General features: G+C 39.3%; 1 pseudogene; it reads left to right on the forward strand.

Moving 5' to 3' along the window:
• The first annotated feature begins 16040 nt into the window (after nt 1-16040).
• On the forward strand, nt 16041-16974 carry LOC101412105 (olfactory receptor 5AN1-like; annotated as a pseudogene).
• The last annotated feature ends 312 nt before the right edge of the window (nt 16975-17286 follow it).

Raw genomic sequence — 17286 nt, forward strand, 5'->3', positions numbered from 1 at the left:
CAGCAACACTCACTCCCATCATCATGATACATCCATTGCATTTGGTAAGTACATCTCTGGGCATCTCTGCACCTCATGGTCAATGGTCCACATCATGGCCCATACTCTCCCCCATTCCACCCAGTGGGCCCTGTGAGGATTTACAATGTCCGGTGATTGCCCCTGCAGCACCATTCAGGGCAACTCTAAGTCCCAAAGGCACCTCCACATCTCATCTTTTCCTACCATTCCCCATACCCATATCAGCCACCATGGCCACTTTTCCCACTCCACTCCAATGCCACCTTTTCTCTGTGGACCTTGGATTGGTTATGTCTGTGGCATCTCTATGTCAAGAGGAGGTTCAGATTCCACATGGATACTGGATGCAATCCTCCTGCTTTCAGTTGTAGGCACTCTAAGCTCCATGGTGTGGTGGTTGTCCTTCTTCAACTCCAATTTAGCTGAGTGAGGTGAGTCCAATAAACCAGTTTGTAGGAGCTGAAGTCTGTTGAGGCTCAGGGCCTGGCTCTCATATTGTCAGTTCAGAGATTCAAATCCCCTAAATATATCTTAAACCCCAACACCAACTACAATTCCAGTAAAGTAGCATGAAAGTCTGATGAAAAGAGATTCCATCTGAATCCAGTTTCATCACGCAGAAACACCAGCTCCAAAGAAGGGCCATCTGACATGGCAGTGAACCCCATCTGCCATGACCATAGAGCCCGTGGGTCTCTTTAGCCCTCAAAGGAACCAATACCTGGGGTTGTATCTACTTTATCTGTCTCTCAGACTCTGCTCAGTTGTGCATAAGGGCAATCCTTCTGACAGCCTCCAGACTCTTTTTTAGAGACTCGTAGCCATATAAACTCATTTCTCCTTTCCATTTCCCCCTTACAATAGGTCAAACAGCATTTTAAAGTCATGTTATTATATATAGACAGGGATATTCTGCTGATCCACCTTGAACCTTTAATTCAAGGTCATTTTCTAGTTGCATCTTCTGCTGGTATTTGGTAGTGATCCCTCAGTGCCAGAGAGACTCATCCCCGGGTGTCATGTCCCACGCTGGGGGGAATGCACTGCATCTACATGCTGAGTTTGGCTTCGAGACTGGCCACATTTGAGTAACATAAAGGCTGTCAGGAGGAAACTCCCAGGCACAGTGCTGCTCTAGGCCTTGTTCTTATTGCAGGCATATAGGCTCACAAGCATAGTCATTAGTATCAGGAGCCCACTGTTGGACCCTCATTCCTTCCTGGTTCATACCGTTGGACCTGGGGGACTGCCGCTGCTCCCCTAGGGACCACGACAGAGCACCCCCGGCCAGTAACCCAGTACCCCCGAGCTGTTGTTTTTAATTGTTTCCACTATGATTATGTTGAAACATTACCATGCACCCTGGATATAAGCCCTGTATAACTCCCTGTCAACCATATATAGCCTGTCAATAACATCCCATACCAGTATTCCTCCACCGCCATTGTTGAACCACTCTGTGATCCAAAACTTCCTGTAAAGTGAATCCCAATATAATGCCGGGTTGCCTTACTAGTAAAATGGAATATAGCAGTGAGTTTAAAGGTTAGATCTAGAGTACATATTGATTTGGAAATATTCTACATCCTATCTTTTTCTTTTCTTTTTTCCTAATTATTGAGCTTCTTTTCACAAGAGTCTTAGATCACAGTAATTCATATATACAATATACAGTACTCCCACACATCCACCATAAAAACATTTCCCTTCCACAGCGATAATCTTTTAACTTATTCATATCATATTTACTGAAACTGATGTACAGACTCTGAAACAATACCTTTCAAACAAGCTGACATCTGTGCTTACAATGTGGTCCATACTTTAGGTTATACAGTTTTCTAAATTTTTTAGTTATCCTATGTTTTACATTATGGTTTACATTATTAGTCTGTCATCCCCTATATGTTTTTGGTGTAATATTACATGTTTTACATTCATCCTCGTGTACTCTCGGGAAACTCCTCTCTTGCCCCCACATTTACCTTGGTTCCATCCATTCAACATCCATTTTCCCCTCCCCTTGAGGCCCACAGTGACAGCCAATCTCCATTTCCCAAGGAGCCACGTCCAGAGATACTTGTAACAGTGTTCAGGGCCTGACTTGCTCAACTGTCCTAATACCCTGGGAGCCACCCTTTCTCTCGAGAGATACAGTTCTCTCTATTTGATGGCATCAGTCCTCCCCAGGATGTAGGTCCACCCCAACTCTCATTTCTTGGGTCTCTACCCAATGGTACAACCCACCCTGGCAAAATGAGCATTCAGACATTCCCCAGGAGTCCATCACGCATCAGACCATCCCATCTGAGTATCCTAAACAGGTAACCCTCCTAATTATATTTTGATACGATTTTCTCAGCATTTTACTCTCAACCAACATCTGACACTCTCCTATGTTCGTATGTTGCCCCTCCCTCCCCCCAATTTTGTGGGCAATATTACCCATCTGCCCATCCCCAGCACCCTCAAACCCAGAAAGCCCCATCCAAAGGCAACCCCTTGACCCATATTATCTCTTCTTTGTGCTCATACTTACCACCAGCTCATCATAGATTCCACCCCTGCAGACATCAGTTCACATCCTTCCTCCACCCCCCGATTTCCTGTAAATCTATCTTTCAGTCTCTAGCTTTCTGAGGCAGCTTGCTTATTTCATATCATTGAGGTCATGTAGTATTTGTCCTTCAATGCCTGGGTTGCTTCACTCAACATAAGGTTCTCAAGAATCATCCATGTTATCATGTGTGTTTGCAGTGTATTTGTTCTTAAAGCCGAGTAGTATTCCATTGTAGGTATATACCACATTTTATTGATCCACTCATCTGTTGATGGGCATTTGGGTTGATTCCAACTTTTGGCGATAGTGAACAAAGTTGCTATGAACATTGATGTGCATATATCCGTTTGTGTCCTTGTTTTCAGTTCTGCTGGGTATATACCCAGGAGTGGTATTGCTGGGCCATATGGCAAATCTATGGTTAGTTTTTTGAGAAACCGCCAAACTGTCCTCCAGAATGGTTGTATTCTTCTGCATTCCCACCAGCAGTGGATGAGTGTCCCCATTTCTTCACATCCTCTCCAGCATTTGTATTCTTCTGTTTTTTTTCATAGCTGCCAATCTTGTGGGAGTAAGATGGTATCTCATTGTAGTTTTGATTTGCATTTCCCTGATAGCTAAAGATTTGGAGCATTTTTTCCTGTGCTTTTCAGCCATTTGTAATTCTTCTTTTGAGAAGTGTCTGTTTAAATCTTTTTCCCATTTTTTAAATGGGTTGTTTATCCTTTTATTTTCAAGATATAGGAGTTCTTTATATATGCAAGTTTTAAGTCTCTTATCGGATATATGGTGCCAAACATTTTCTTCTATTGTGTAGGTTCCCTTTTTACTTTCTTGTCAAACTCCTTTGAGGTGCAGAAGGCTTTAATTTTGAGGAAGTCCCATTTATCTATTTGTTCTTTTGCTGCTCATGCTTTTGGTGTGATGTTCCTGAAGACATTTCCTATTACAAGGTCGTGTAAATGTTTCCCTACACTTCTTTCCAAGTCTTTATGGTCTTGGCTCTTATATTTAGGTCTTTGATCCATCTTGAGTTGATCTTTGTATAAGGTGTGAGATGGTAATCCTCTTTCATTCTTCTACATATGGCTATCCTGTTCTCCAGGCACCATTTGTTGAAGAGGCCATTCTCTCCCAGTTGAGAGGTTTTGGTGGATTTATAGAATATTATATGGCTATATATATGAGGTTCTATATCTGAACTTTCAATTCGATTCCATTGGTCTGTGTGTCTCTCCTTATGCCAATACCATGCTGTTTTCACTACTGTAGCCTTGTAGTATGTTTTGAAGTCAGGTCGTGTAATTCCTCCAATTTCGTTTTTGTTTTTCAATATGTTTTTGGCTATTCGGGGCCTCTTTCCTTTCCAAATAAATTTCACAGCTTTTCTAGTTCCTTAAAGAAGGCTGCGTTGATTTTTATTGGGATTGCATTGAATGTGTAGATCAGTTTTGGTAGGATAGACAACTTAATAATGTTTAGTGTTCCTATCCATGAACAGGGAATATTCTTCCATTTATTTAGGTCTTTGATTTCCTTGAACAGACTTGTGTAGTTCTCAGTGTATGAGATTTTACATCTGTAGTTAAATGTATTCCCAAATATTTGATTTTTTTATTTACTATTGTGAATGGTATTTGTTTCTTGATTTCCTCCTGAGCTTGCTCATTATTGGTATACAGAAATGCTACTGGTTTTTGTGCATTGATCTTATAACCTGCAACTTTACTGAACTCATTTATGTGTTCTAGAAGCTTTGTTGTAGACTTCTCAGATTTTTTTATGTATAGGATCATGTCATCTGCAAATAATGAAATTTTGACTTCTTCCTTTCCAAGTTGAATGCCTTTTATATCTGGTTCTTGCCTCAGGGCTCGAGCAAGTACTTCTAAGACAATGTTAAATAGAAGGGGACAGAGTGGGCATCCTTGTCTTGTTCCTGACTTTAGGGGGAAGGATTTTAGGATTTCTCCATTGTAAACAATGTTGGCTGTGGGTTTTTCATATATACTCTTTATCATATTCAAAAAATTTCCTTGTATTCCAATCTTTTGGAGTGTTTTTATCAAGAAAGGGTGTTGTATTTTGTCAAATGCTTTTTCTGCATCTATAGATATAATCATGTGATTTTTTTCCTTCAATCTGTTTATATGGTGTATTACATTGATTGATTTTCTTATGTTGAACCATCCTGGAATACCTGGAATGAATCCCACTTGGTCGTGGTGTATAATTCATTTAATGTGTTGTTGAATACGATTAGCAAGTATTTTGTTAAGTATTTTTGCGTCTAGGTTCATTAGAGAAATTGGTCTGTAATTTTCCTTTCTTGTGGTGTCTTTGTTTGGCTTTGGTACTAGGGTAATGTTGGCATCATAGAAAGAGTTAGGCAATGTTCCTTCTGTTTCAATTTTTTGGAAGAGTTTCAGCAGGATTGGTGTTAGTTCTTTCCGGAATGTTTTGTAGAATTCACCCGTGAAGCCATCTGGCCCTGGGCTCTTAGTTGGGAGGGTTTTAATGACTGATTCTATCTCTTTACTTGTGATTGGTTTGTTGAGATCTTCAATTTCTTCTTTCATCAATATAGGCTGCTTATGTGTTTCTAGGAATTTATCCATTTCCTCTGAATTGTCATTTTTGTTGGAATATAGTTTTTCAAAGTATCCTCTTATGATAGTCTTTATTTCTGTGTGGTCAGTGGTGATATCTTCTTTCTCATTTCTTATTTTGTGTATTTGTATCTTCTCCCCCTTTTTCTTTGTTAGTCTCACTAAAGGTTTGTCAATTTTGTTGATCTTCTCAAAAAACCAGCTCTTGCTCTTGTTTATCTTTTCAAGTGCTTTATTACTTTCTATTTCATTTAGTTCTGCTCTTATCTTTGTAATTTCCTACCTTCTTCTTCCTGTTGAATTACTTTGTTTTTTTTTCCTATTTCCTCCAAATGTGCAGTTAGTTCTTCAATTTTCACTCTTTCTTCTTTTTTGATATATGAATTTATGGCTATCAATTTCCCTCTCAGTACTGCTTTTGCTGCATCCCATATATTTTGGTATGTTGTGTTATAATTATCATTTGTTTCAAGGGAGTCATTGATTTCTTTTGAGATTTCCTCTTTGACACACTGTTTTTCTAATAGTGTGCCATTTAATTTCCATATCTTGGTGTGAAATCTTGGCCTCTGGCCCTTGCAGATTTGCAGCTTCACTCCACTGTGGTCAGAGATATTATTTTGTATGATTTCAATCTTTCTGAATTCATTAAGCCTTTCTTTGTGGCCTAGCATATGGTCAATCTTGGAGAATGATCCATGTGCACTTGAGAAAAATGTACATCCCGCAGTGTTTAGGTGTAATGATCTGTATATGTCTATTAGATTCAGCTCCTCTAATATACTGTTCAAATATTTTGTTTCTTAATGAATCTCTTTTGAGATGTTCTGTCCAGAGTTGATAGTGGTGTATTAAAATCCCCCACTATAATTGTAGATGCATCTATTCTTTCACTTAGTTTTTCCAGCATTTGCCTCATGTATTTAGAGGTGCCCTTGTTAGGAGCATAAATATTTATGATTGTTCATTCTTCTTGACAGATTGTCCCTTTCACTAATATGTAGTATCCTTCTTTGTCTCTCACAATTGTTTTGCATTTAAAGTCCATTTTGTCTGACATTAATATAGCTACTCCTGCCTTTTTTTGGTTATTGTTTGCTTGTAAGAGTGTTTTCCAACCATTCACTTTCTGCCTCCATGAGTCTCTGGGTCTAAGATGTGTTTCCTGTAGAAAGCATATAGATGCGTCATATTTCTTTATCCAGTGTCCCCGTCTGAATCTTTTGATTGGTGAGTTTAATCCCTTGACTTTCAGTGTTATTTCTTTCAAGGAATTATTTATGTTAGCCATATTTTGATTGGACTTGTGTTTGTCATATTTTGTTTGTTTGTGTGTTTGTTTTCTTCTCTCTTTGTCTTTTTTGTTGCTCTTACACTCTCCTCCCACTCTGCCTGTCCTGTTTTTTCCTTTCTTCCTGCAGAACTCCCTTTAGAATTTCTTGAAGGGAAGGTTTCTTGTTGGCATACTCTTTCAATTTCTGTTTATTTGTGAATATTTTGAACTCTCCATCATTTTTGAATGCTAATTTAGATGGATAGAGTATTCATGGTTGGAAATTTGTTTCTTTTGGTACCTTGACTATATCATACCACTGCCTTCTTGCCTCCATGGTTTCAGATGAGAAATCAGCACCTAATCTTATGGAGCTTCCATTGTAAGTGATGGTTTTCTTTTCTATTGCTGCTTTTAGAATTTTCTCTTTGTCTTGATCGTTGGATAATTTGACAAGTATATATCTTGGGGTGGGCCTGTTGGCGTTTATGATGAATGGGGTGCACTGTGCTTCTTGGATATGTACATCTGTCTCTTTCAGTAGATTTGGGAAGTTTTCATCCATTATTTCCTGCAACACTCCTTCTGACCCCTTTCCCTTCTCTTCTCCTTCTGGGATGCCTACAATACGTAGGTTTGTGCATTTTGCATTGTCATTCAGGTCCCTAAATCCTAGCTGGATTTTTTCTATCTTTTTATCGATCAATTCTAGTATCTGTTTGATTTCCAATGTACTGTCTTCCACATCACTAGTTCTCTGCTCTGCCTCTTCTAATCTGCTGCTATTTGCTGCGAGTGTATTTTTGACTTCTTGAACTGTGGTGTTCATTCCCATCATATCTGTTATCTTTTTGTGTATGTCTGCAATTTCCCCTCCAAGTGTTGTCTTCATATTGTTAACCTCTTCCTTTACTTCATGAGATTTGCCTTTGATACATGTTCTGAATTCTTTAATTACTTGTGCGCAGTTCTGCTCCCCTTCCTGGATTTTAGTTTGTTCATTGGATTCAGCCATATTTTCCTGATTACTGTCTTCATTTGTAGGTTTTTGTTGCTCTCTGGTCATCAGTTTATCTTGACGGGTTTGATCAGTTCCTTAGCTTCTTTATCTAGTCTTGGGGATTAATTAGCTGTTGTTTTTGCATGTTATATCTTCTCTTTGTCACTTTGTTCTTCTTATTCTAATTTTTTATTGCCTGCTGAGTTCACTTTGAAGGAAAGTATTAGGGCCAGGGAAAGGCAATTGTGTAAGCAAGGAAAATGTGTAAAGTAGTATTGGTAATAAATGTTAACAGAGCAACAATATGAGATTTGGGAGGATATATATTAGATTCATGTAAGTTGTGTAGAGTTGTAGCTGTAGGTAGAGTACCTTTAATGAGGTAGTCGTCTGAATATGGGAGGAATGTGGCATGAATTCAAAAGCTAGTGTTTTTGTGAGAGAGGGAAGGAGAAAAGAAATGCAATAGTTTCAAGTGTGGATAAAAACAGGAAACAAAACAAAGGTAGTAGAAATTAAGAGTTAGACACTTTGGTGGTCAAAGAAAGGAGGTGGAATACAGGAGAGACAGTAGATGATGGACAATATCAATATGTGGGGGAAAGGGGATAGTGTATGTAGCCAAAATCAATTCACACAGAAATGAGGCAACGGAGGATGAGGAATCCCAGCAATTGTGAGGTGTTCCTTGCAGCACCTATTGTATAATTAAGATAAAATAAAATAAGAAAATGAGGGACCAGAGAGAGAGAGAGAGAAAAAAAAAAAGACTTTGGGGGATATGATGGGAGAAAAGACTAGGAGATAATGTATTGTTAGCAATCAGGACAATAAAAAATAAAAATTAAAAACAAAACAAAATGAAACAAAACAAAAAAGAAAAATGCAAACGTTGAGGCCTAGGACATTCAAGGACCTCAGATGGACCTCAGGGCATGGTGGATTCAGGGATGGAAAGTCTGTGATATTGCAGACTCAAGTGTCTCTGGGGTGTGGGCCGTCAGGGTTTAGGGGACTCAGACCTGGAAACCTCAAATCTGGTTAACACGGAGTCTGGGAGCACCGCAGTGCAGCATAGCCTTCAGGGATTCCTGCAGCTGGGTGCCAGCCCTATCTGGGAGGTCACATCTGCAAACTTTGACCTATGTGTCAGAACCCCGTAATTCACCCTCTCACTCGGGTCTCTTCTGTGGCTGTATCACCAATTCGACTTCAGGACACCTCCTGCCCTGTAAGCCTCCGAAACGGCCACCTGGGGGCACCTCTACACTGCAGCCAAGTGAATGATGCTGCAGATCAGTAGCCAGGCCCAGGGGGAGGGGCTCCAGCTGGAAACGCTGATATCAGAGTCTGAAATCAAAATTCCCACACTTCGCAAAATATTCCCCTAATCGGCTCCAGATGTCTCCCACGCTGCCAGTCCCTGAAACAGCCTTCTGATGATGTCTCTTTATATCGAACAATTTAAGGCTGCTGCAGATCGGCAGCCAGCCTTGGGGGTGGGGCTCTAGCCAGAAGCGCTATTATTTGTGTCCATATTAAAAAATTCCCTGCCTCGCAATAAAACTCCTGTTTGTCTCCCCAAATCGGTCTGTGAAGGCCTCCTGCTCTGTTAGCCCCCCAATAGCCTGCTCAGAGCTTATGAATTCCCCAGTACTGCAGAGCCTCCAGGAATCGCGGCCACAGCACTGATGCCACAGCTCCGCCCACCCCAGGAAGGAGCGTCCAGTGCATAGCCCCCACCTCCCTGTAATAGAGCCTCAATTTTATCTTATACACGAATTTTCTCTGTTATCTTCCCACCAAATTGATGTCCAGACACCTTCTGCCCTGCAAAATCCCGAAACAGCCTGGTCCCAAAGAATTTCCAATGCTGCACAGCCACTTCTTTGCAGGAGAGGTTATCAGGTGCACTCTCTCAGCCACCATCTTGCCCCGCCCCCTCTATATTTTATTTTGCTGCTTATGTTTTGGTTGTAAACTTCATGAAACCATTTCCTAATATGAGATCCCATAGATGCTTCCTTATATTGTCTTCCAAGATCTTTATGGTCTTAGCTCTTATATTTAGATCTTTGATCCATCTTGAGTTAATTTTTGTGTAAGGTATGAGATGGTGTTCTTTTCTTATTATTTTGGATATGGATATCCAGTTCTCCACATACCATTTTTTGAAAAGGCCATTTTCTCCTAGTTGAGTGGGCTGGGTAGCCTTGTTGAACATCAGTTGACTATATATGCAAAGTTCTATAAGGAATTGTGACGGTTGAGATGTGTTTACTGTGGCAGGACCAGGCCTTGGTTACTGTACACTCCAGTAATTATATGGCCTTAATTTGAGAACAGAGATGCAAAAAACTAGAACCAGAGGTAAAATAGAGACTCAGAGTCCAACAGTGGAAATTTTAAAGTGTTAATTTTTTTTTTTTTACCAAGGAGATATTTTATAGAAGCCAAATTTATGGATCAGGTTTTATGCATATGCTTTCTTACTATCTGTATATTTTATCCTTCATATAGTAACATTGTATAAATTCAATTTTTTTTTCTGCTCACATGAAGTTGGTTGGTAAGAAATTCTCCACATTTGCAAATGGAATATAGAGCATATTGAGTTCTGCCATGCATTTGGTGTAGGGAGTAATCTATCTCAAATCTTACAAAGTATGATTTTTAGTGCCTATACTGTTTGTACTGACACAATATATTACCTCTTTGCTATTCCTGTGTGCCTAAATGTCTTACTCTTCGTGCTGTTTCTTCAAAGTGTCTTAAGAAGCTGTTCAGTTGAAAGACTTAAATCATAACAATTCTTATCAGGAGGTATTTATATGTACTAACCTATTACAAGGGTTTAATTAATAATTAACTTGTCACTCCTCGTTTTTCCTCCTAGATAAATTTGTCTGAAGCAAATAGACCAAGCATGGAATATTACCTAAAATAGCTCTGCATTCCTAGTAACTGGCAGCATAGGTGAGCTCCTTCAAAAAATTAATGCTTTCGGGGAAGTGGGCTTGGTCCAGTGGTTAGGGCGTCAGTCTACCACATGGGAGGTCCACGGTTCACACCCTGGGCCTCCTTGACTCATGTGGAGCTGGCCCATGTGCAGTGCTGATGCCTGCAAAGGGTGCCCTACCATGCAGGGGAGCCCCACACGCAAGAAGCCCACCCCATAAGGAGAGCCACCCAGCACGAAAGAGAGTACAGCCTGCCCAAGAATGGCTCCGCACACATGGAGAGCTGACACAGCAAGATGATGCAACAAAAAAAGAAACACATAGTCCCATGCTGCTGACAACAGAAGTGGACAAAGAACATACAGCAAATAGACACATGGAACAGACAACTGGGCCAGGTGGTGGGGAGAAAGGGAGAGAAATAAATAAATCTTAAAAAAAATTAATGCTTCCTGTAATAATCTTACATATATATTTAAAGATTAGAAATGCAGATTAATATGTTAGAAATCGAATCAGAAAATAGAAATTATACCAACTATTAATAAAGGGCATACTATGTATACCATATTCTGAAAGATGCTTGATATGCATTAGCGAATTTAATTCTTGTTATGTGCACTACTCGCTGAAGTATCTACTACCTTCAACTGCATGCAGTATGGAGATGTTACATTGCTCATGGGCAAAACCAGCAAGTAGCAGAACCAGATTTCAATTCAGATCATCTAATTCCAAAGTCCATGATCGAAACTGCATTGTTTTTTTTTTCTGCGTTAATGTGCTTTGCGTTTATTTCATTCTCTTTTTTTTTTCAAATTCTACTCAATTTATTCATTTATAAAAATATTACATTAAAAAAAATATGAGGTCCCCATTAACCCCCACCACCCCCACCCCATCACTCCCCCCACAGTAGCACTCTCCCCCATCATCATGACACAACCATTGCATCTAGTGAGTACATCACTGGGCCTCGCTGCACCCCATGTCCTGTGATCCACACCATAGCCCACACTCTCCCATGTTCCATGCAGTGGGCCATGAGAGGACATACAATGTTCGGCAATTGTCCCTGGAGCATCACCCAGGACAACTCCAAGTCCCAAAAATGCCTCCACATCTCATCTCTTCCTCCCATTCCCCGCACCCAGCAACCACCATGGCCACTTTTTTCACACCAATGCCACATTTTCTTGATTATTAACCACAATAGCTCATGAATAGGATATCATTAAGTCCACTCTGATCTTTAGTGTATTCCTCCTTCCTGTGGACCTTGGCTTGGTTGTGTCCATTCCACATCTACGTCAAGAGGGGGTTTAGATTCCACATGGATACTGGATGCAATCCTCCTGCTTTCAGTTGTAGGCACTCTAGGCTCCATGGTGTGGTGGTTGACATTCTTCAACTCCATGTTAGCTGAGTGGGGTAAGTCCAATAAATCAGAGTGTAGGAGCTGAAGTCTGTTGATGCTCAGGGCCTGGCTATCATATTGTCAGTCCAGAGATTCAAATCCCCTAGATATATCTTAAAACCCAGCACCAACAATTCCAGTAAAGTAGCACAAAAGGCTTGTGAAAAGAGATCCCATCTGAGACCAGCTCCATCACGCAGAAACACCAGCTACAAAGAAGGGCCACCTGACATGGCACTGAACTCCATCTGCCATGACCATAGAACCTGTGGCTCTCTTTAGCCCTCAAAAGAACCAGTACCTGGGGTTCTATCTACTTTATTTGTCTCTGAGACTCTGCTCAGGTGTGCATAAGGGCACTCCTCCCGACAACCTCCAGACTCTTTTTTAGAGACTCATAGCCATATGAACTCATTTGTCCTTTCCATTTCCCCCTTACTTTAGGTCAAACAGCATTTTTAACTCCTGTTATTATATATAGCCAGGGATATTCTGCTCGTCCACATTGAACCTTTAATTCAAGGTCGTTTTCTAGTTACGTCATCAGCTGGAAACTGCATTGTTGTCTCTCAGTCACGAATTAGTCTTACTGTGGTCCTTAGTGCATCTATTTCCTGACTTAGACAAAGGAAATAATGCCTTATTTGCTGTACTGTCTGCTGTGATGATTAAATAAAGTAAGGTATTTCAGAAAACATCTGTATACAACTGTGTGAAATGAAACTGTTTTTTTAAGCAGGGAAGTGTATATATTTAATTTATTATTATCAAGCCAAATCACCAGTTAGCTGTGTCATCTTGGGTATATCCCACAGCTTCTCTGACTTCAGGTTCCTCACCTGGAAATTGAGGGGATTAGACTAGAATATCCCTAGGTTTTCTAGCTCAAATGTCTCCCAGGTCAGTAATGAGACATCTACTATCATTAAGATGATGACAGAACCAGGTGAAGTGAAGAAAAGACTCAGCAGGGACATGACAAATTGGGGCATGTAATTGACAGGGAGAAAAACTCCATGACAACCATAGCACCAGAAAGTAATAATAACCTGGAAAGGTTACCCCTCCCCTTCTCTACCCAATTGCCTTTTCTCAGTTCACCAACACCTCAAAAAGGCATTAAAGGAGTTTCCAAGATCCAGGAAATACTCTTGCTGTTAGTGGACAGCCATTTTCTAGACCAAATAGGCAGATCTTGTGGTGCAATAGGGCCCACTGAGAAAATTCCATTGGAGAAGAAATAAGCAATTATACCTTTGGCAAGAACTCTGCTATTTGTGGGATCTGGGTCAAATTCAAAGAGCAGGACTTAGAGAGACCAGTGGATTCTGTACTATCTCAATATCTGTATAATCCTTTCAGTAGGACCTAAGTAGATCATGCTTTATGGAACCCAGTCTCCTATTCATCCATTTTGTGGAAAACTTACCTCCATTCCCTGCTCATAGTACTCTTCCTCTTGTTGTCTTATGCTCCTTACTCAAATTCTCTAAATCTTTTTTTTTTTTTTAGCTTACTGAACTTCAAAGAAAAGAATAATCTCAAAATAAAATTTCAGGTAATATTTCAGATTGTGCTGTGGTGGGGTTTGAATTCTTGTCTGCATGATACCTTCTGTTTTTTATCAAGTAAAATGGATATATAGGAGCATCTAAAATTAAATGAGGCGGTGTCAGTATAGCCTGACATCTAATTTTTGCCCTTGAGGACTTTGTTTTTGAAATAATAATAAATTAGTTCTGTTGATATATATGGTTTTGATTTATAGTTTCTGAGTAGCAAGAGACAAGCAGATTCACTCTATAATGGTATAAAAAAGTACCCAAGTATGTTTCCATTATGACTTAAAAAATTCCTCAAATATCTCTCCATTGTCATCTTTGGAGGCTCGGGCTGTCTTTAGACAATACGCTCTGGAACACAGATATCAGAGCTGCCTACTCCAAGCTCAGGTATTGTTGGTCTCTGGTCCCTTTTAAGCTTCTTTTACTTGCCTAGTTTTCTTCAATTAGAAACTTTTTCTGTGTTTCTTCACCTGATTTTGTATAACCTAGGAAACTGACCACATCCTTTTAAGCTCAGAATTGCAAGGGGTTTTGATTAGTTAGAAGCACTGTTTAAATCTATCACCTGTTCTTCTCCAATTTGTCTCATGAAACATGCAAAGAAATTAAAGAGTTGAGTATATGCATCTCAGAATCCTCAGGATTGGGGAAGAAAATGTGGACTAGAGTGTATTTACTGGTATTCTACTATAGAATTATTGTGACCCTAGCTTGGAAGAAATCATATCATTGATGTGGAGACAGTGGCCACCGGAGGTGCTGAAGTCAGGGAGAGGGAAAATGAGGTGTAATATGGGGGCATTTTCAGGACTTGGAATTGTCCTGAATGACATTGCAATGTCAAATACAGGCCATTATGTATCCTGCCATAACTTACAGAATGGAGTGGGAGAGAGTGTAAACTACAATGTAAAGTATAATCCCAGCTTGGTGGCAATGCTCCAAAATATGTTAATCAATTGCAATGAATGTACCACACTAATGAAAGAAGTTATTAATGTGGTGAAAAGTGGGAGGTGTGGGAGTGGGGTATATGGGAATCCCATACATATATTTTTTTGTTTAACATTTTATGTACTTTAAGTATCTATTAAAAATAAATAAAAAATATTAAAAGAGAGGTGATGAATGTATGTAGATGTTTTTCTTTTTTACTCTTGTCTGCCAAATTTTAAAAGGAATTAGAATAAATTTCATCAAGAATGAGAAAAACAATGCACAGCTCCTCACTCTCCTGGGAATGGTTGATTACATAGATTACATTTAATTATGGTTGCCTCTGGCACTGAAATGTACGAGAAAATGCAGAATTTTAGTGCAAAAGATTAGTTAATTCTTTGACATATTTTAACTGAATTGATCAGTTATGGTGTTATTTGGGAATATTTGAGATGTGAAATATTTATTTGACCCTATCTGTATCTCAGTGACCATCATAGTTTGAATTCTGGTTGTCCATTGACTCAGTTTACCTGAATTCATTCAAACTGAATGAAATCTGCTTTATGAGGTTTGGTCTTCACAGATCTGGGTGGTTTGATATGAATGAACACTAGAAACTGATTATACACCTGCCAAAGTGGAATGCCAGGCTGTCTCCAGAGCTGTTGATTTCTCAGGAATTTCCCCAAGTTAATCCATTACATTCTGGAACTATAGGCTTTGGGTATCTCTAAGAAACCAATGCTTATGATACTGAACATCAACTGAACACATATATATTGAACTGTGAGCTGAGTACTTGCATCATTTCCTCATAAAACTCTCCCATAACCTTGTAGTTCAGGGACTTTTGTTGGTCTCATTGTATTTTGAGTAAATCTGAGTTTAGTGTGCTTAAATCATTGGGACATGTTCTTAAAGCAAGAGGGTATTAGATAAAAAACTCCAAAATATAAACCATTAGCGACAGTACTGTGCTCTTCTTCAAAAGGCAAAATGACCTAACATTGTGACAATAGTATGGGCCAATATTGATCTGTGCATACCTCTTTGGAATGCAGTATAAGACTTCAGTAGAGGAATGATCCATTGACTTATTGGACATACATACTTCTGCCCTTACAAAAAAGAATCAGCATTAAAGTGCTGTTTATTCTGAGATATTTGAGATGTTGCATTAAGTCACTAGTATTTGGGTTGATTCCAACTTTCAAATGTTTGAAAAATTGTCATAAAGAGGGAATTTAATACTTCTTAAGAGAAAAGAATTTTAAAGCATATTGATGACAATCTAGAACACGTCTATTTCAAATATTTTCTAGGAAAATACATGCACTTACAATTTTATTATGAAATAGCAGTTATATGATGAATTCTCAGACATTTTTTAAAACTTTCTTTAAGTAATGATGTCACAGCATTTCCCAACAGTATATTTTTTGAAGCTCCCACTCAATATTTTAAGTTTCTCTATTAATTCTTATGAGACCACACGAATTAATTTGGGACATGAAGAACTGACTAACTGCGTCTTGACTACTTAATTGTTTTCACCTGAAGAGGAGCAATCTATTTCTTTTGAAGAGATTAATGGTGAAAAGACAGGCACATATGAAAATGATAATGATATCATTTTACCTGGCTCAGCAATGTATTCCTTTGTCACCTTTCTGATTTTAGAAGCACTGAGTCAATGACTGGAGGGGAAAATATTACAGATATCACCCACTTCATCCTCTTGGGATTCTCAGATTTTCCCAGAATCTTAGGAGTGCTCTTTGCTATATTCTTGTTCATCTACCTCATGACCATAATCTGGAACCTCTGCCTCATTGTCTTAATAAGGATGGATTCCCACCTCCACACACCTATGTACTTCTTCCTCATCAACCTGTCCTTCACAGATATCTGCTCTGTTACATCCACAGTCCCAAAGATGCTCTTCCATTTCTTCCAGAAGCAGCAAACAATCACCTTCTTGGGTTGCGCTGTCCAGTACTTCATCTTTTCAACTATGGGACTCAGTGAGTCTTGTCTCCTGGCAGCAATGGCTTATGACCGATATGCTGCCATTTGTAAACCACTGCTCTATTCATCCATTATGTCACCCAGCCTGTGTATTCAAATGGCACTGGGAGCCTATATGGTTGGACTCTCTGGTTCTTTATCCCAGTTATGTGGCTTGCTTCAGCTTCGCTTCTGTGGACCTAATGTTATCAACCACTTTTTCTGTGACATGCCCCAATTGTTAATCTTGTCGTGCACTGACACTTTCCTCATACAAGTCATGATTGGTATGTTAGCGATGCTATTTGGGACAACAAATGCCCTAGTTATCCTTATATCCTATGTCTATATTGTTATCTCGATTATGAAGATCACTTCAGCTAAAGGCAGGTCCAAGGCTTTCAACACCTGTGCTTCTCACCTGACTGCTGTTTCCCTTTTCTATACATCATTCTATGTTTGTTTATTTCAGTTCCAGCTCTGGTGGTTTCCCTGGCTTTGATAGATTTGCTTCAGTGTTTTACACTGTGGTGATTCCCATGTTGAATCCTTTGATCTACAGCCTGAGGAACAGGGAGATCAAAAGTGCTTTGAAGAAGTTTCAAAAGAAGGGATGGTAGTTCTAATGTCACTGCTCTGATATTCGTGAAAAATTTGGCTGGTAAGAGTCAATCACCATAAGCCACAATATGTGCACATGAATGGAAATTAGTAAAATTAATAGTGTGCATGGATGAAAGAGGCTTCATTTGGTACAAATAATATTCCCGTATTGTCCTTGAGTGAGAATGAGTGTAGCTTGAAGCACTGAGTTTTAGTGTCGTTTAGTTTTGCAATAATAATTAGTTAATAATCTATGAAATGAAAACCTAAAATTTTTCTCCAGATTTGAATTCACTCGTTTCAATCCAGATGATGCTATTCAGTAGCTG

Source organism: Dasypus novemcinctus, chromosome 10, assembly GCF_030445035.2.
Source record: "Dasypus novemcinctus isolate mDasNov1 chromosome 10, mDasNov1.1.hap2, whole genome shotgun sequence".
Classification (NCBI taxonomy): Eukaryota; Metazoa; Chordata; class Mammalia; order Cingulata; family Dasypodidae; genus Dasypus; species Dasypus novemcinctus.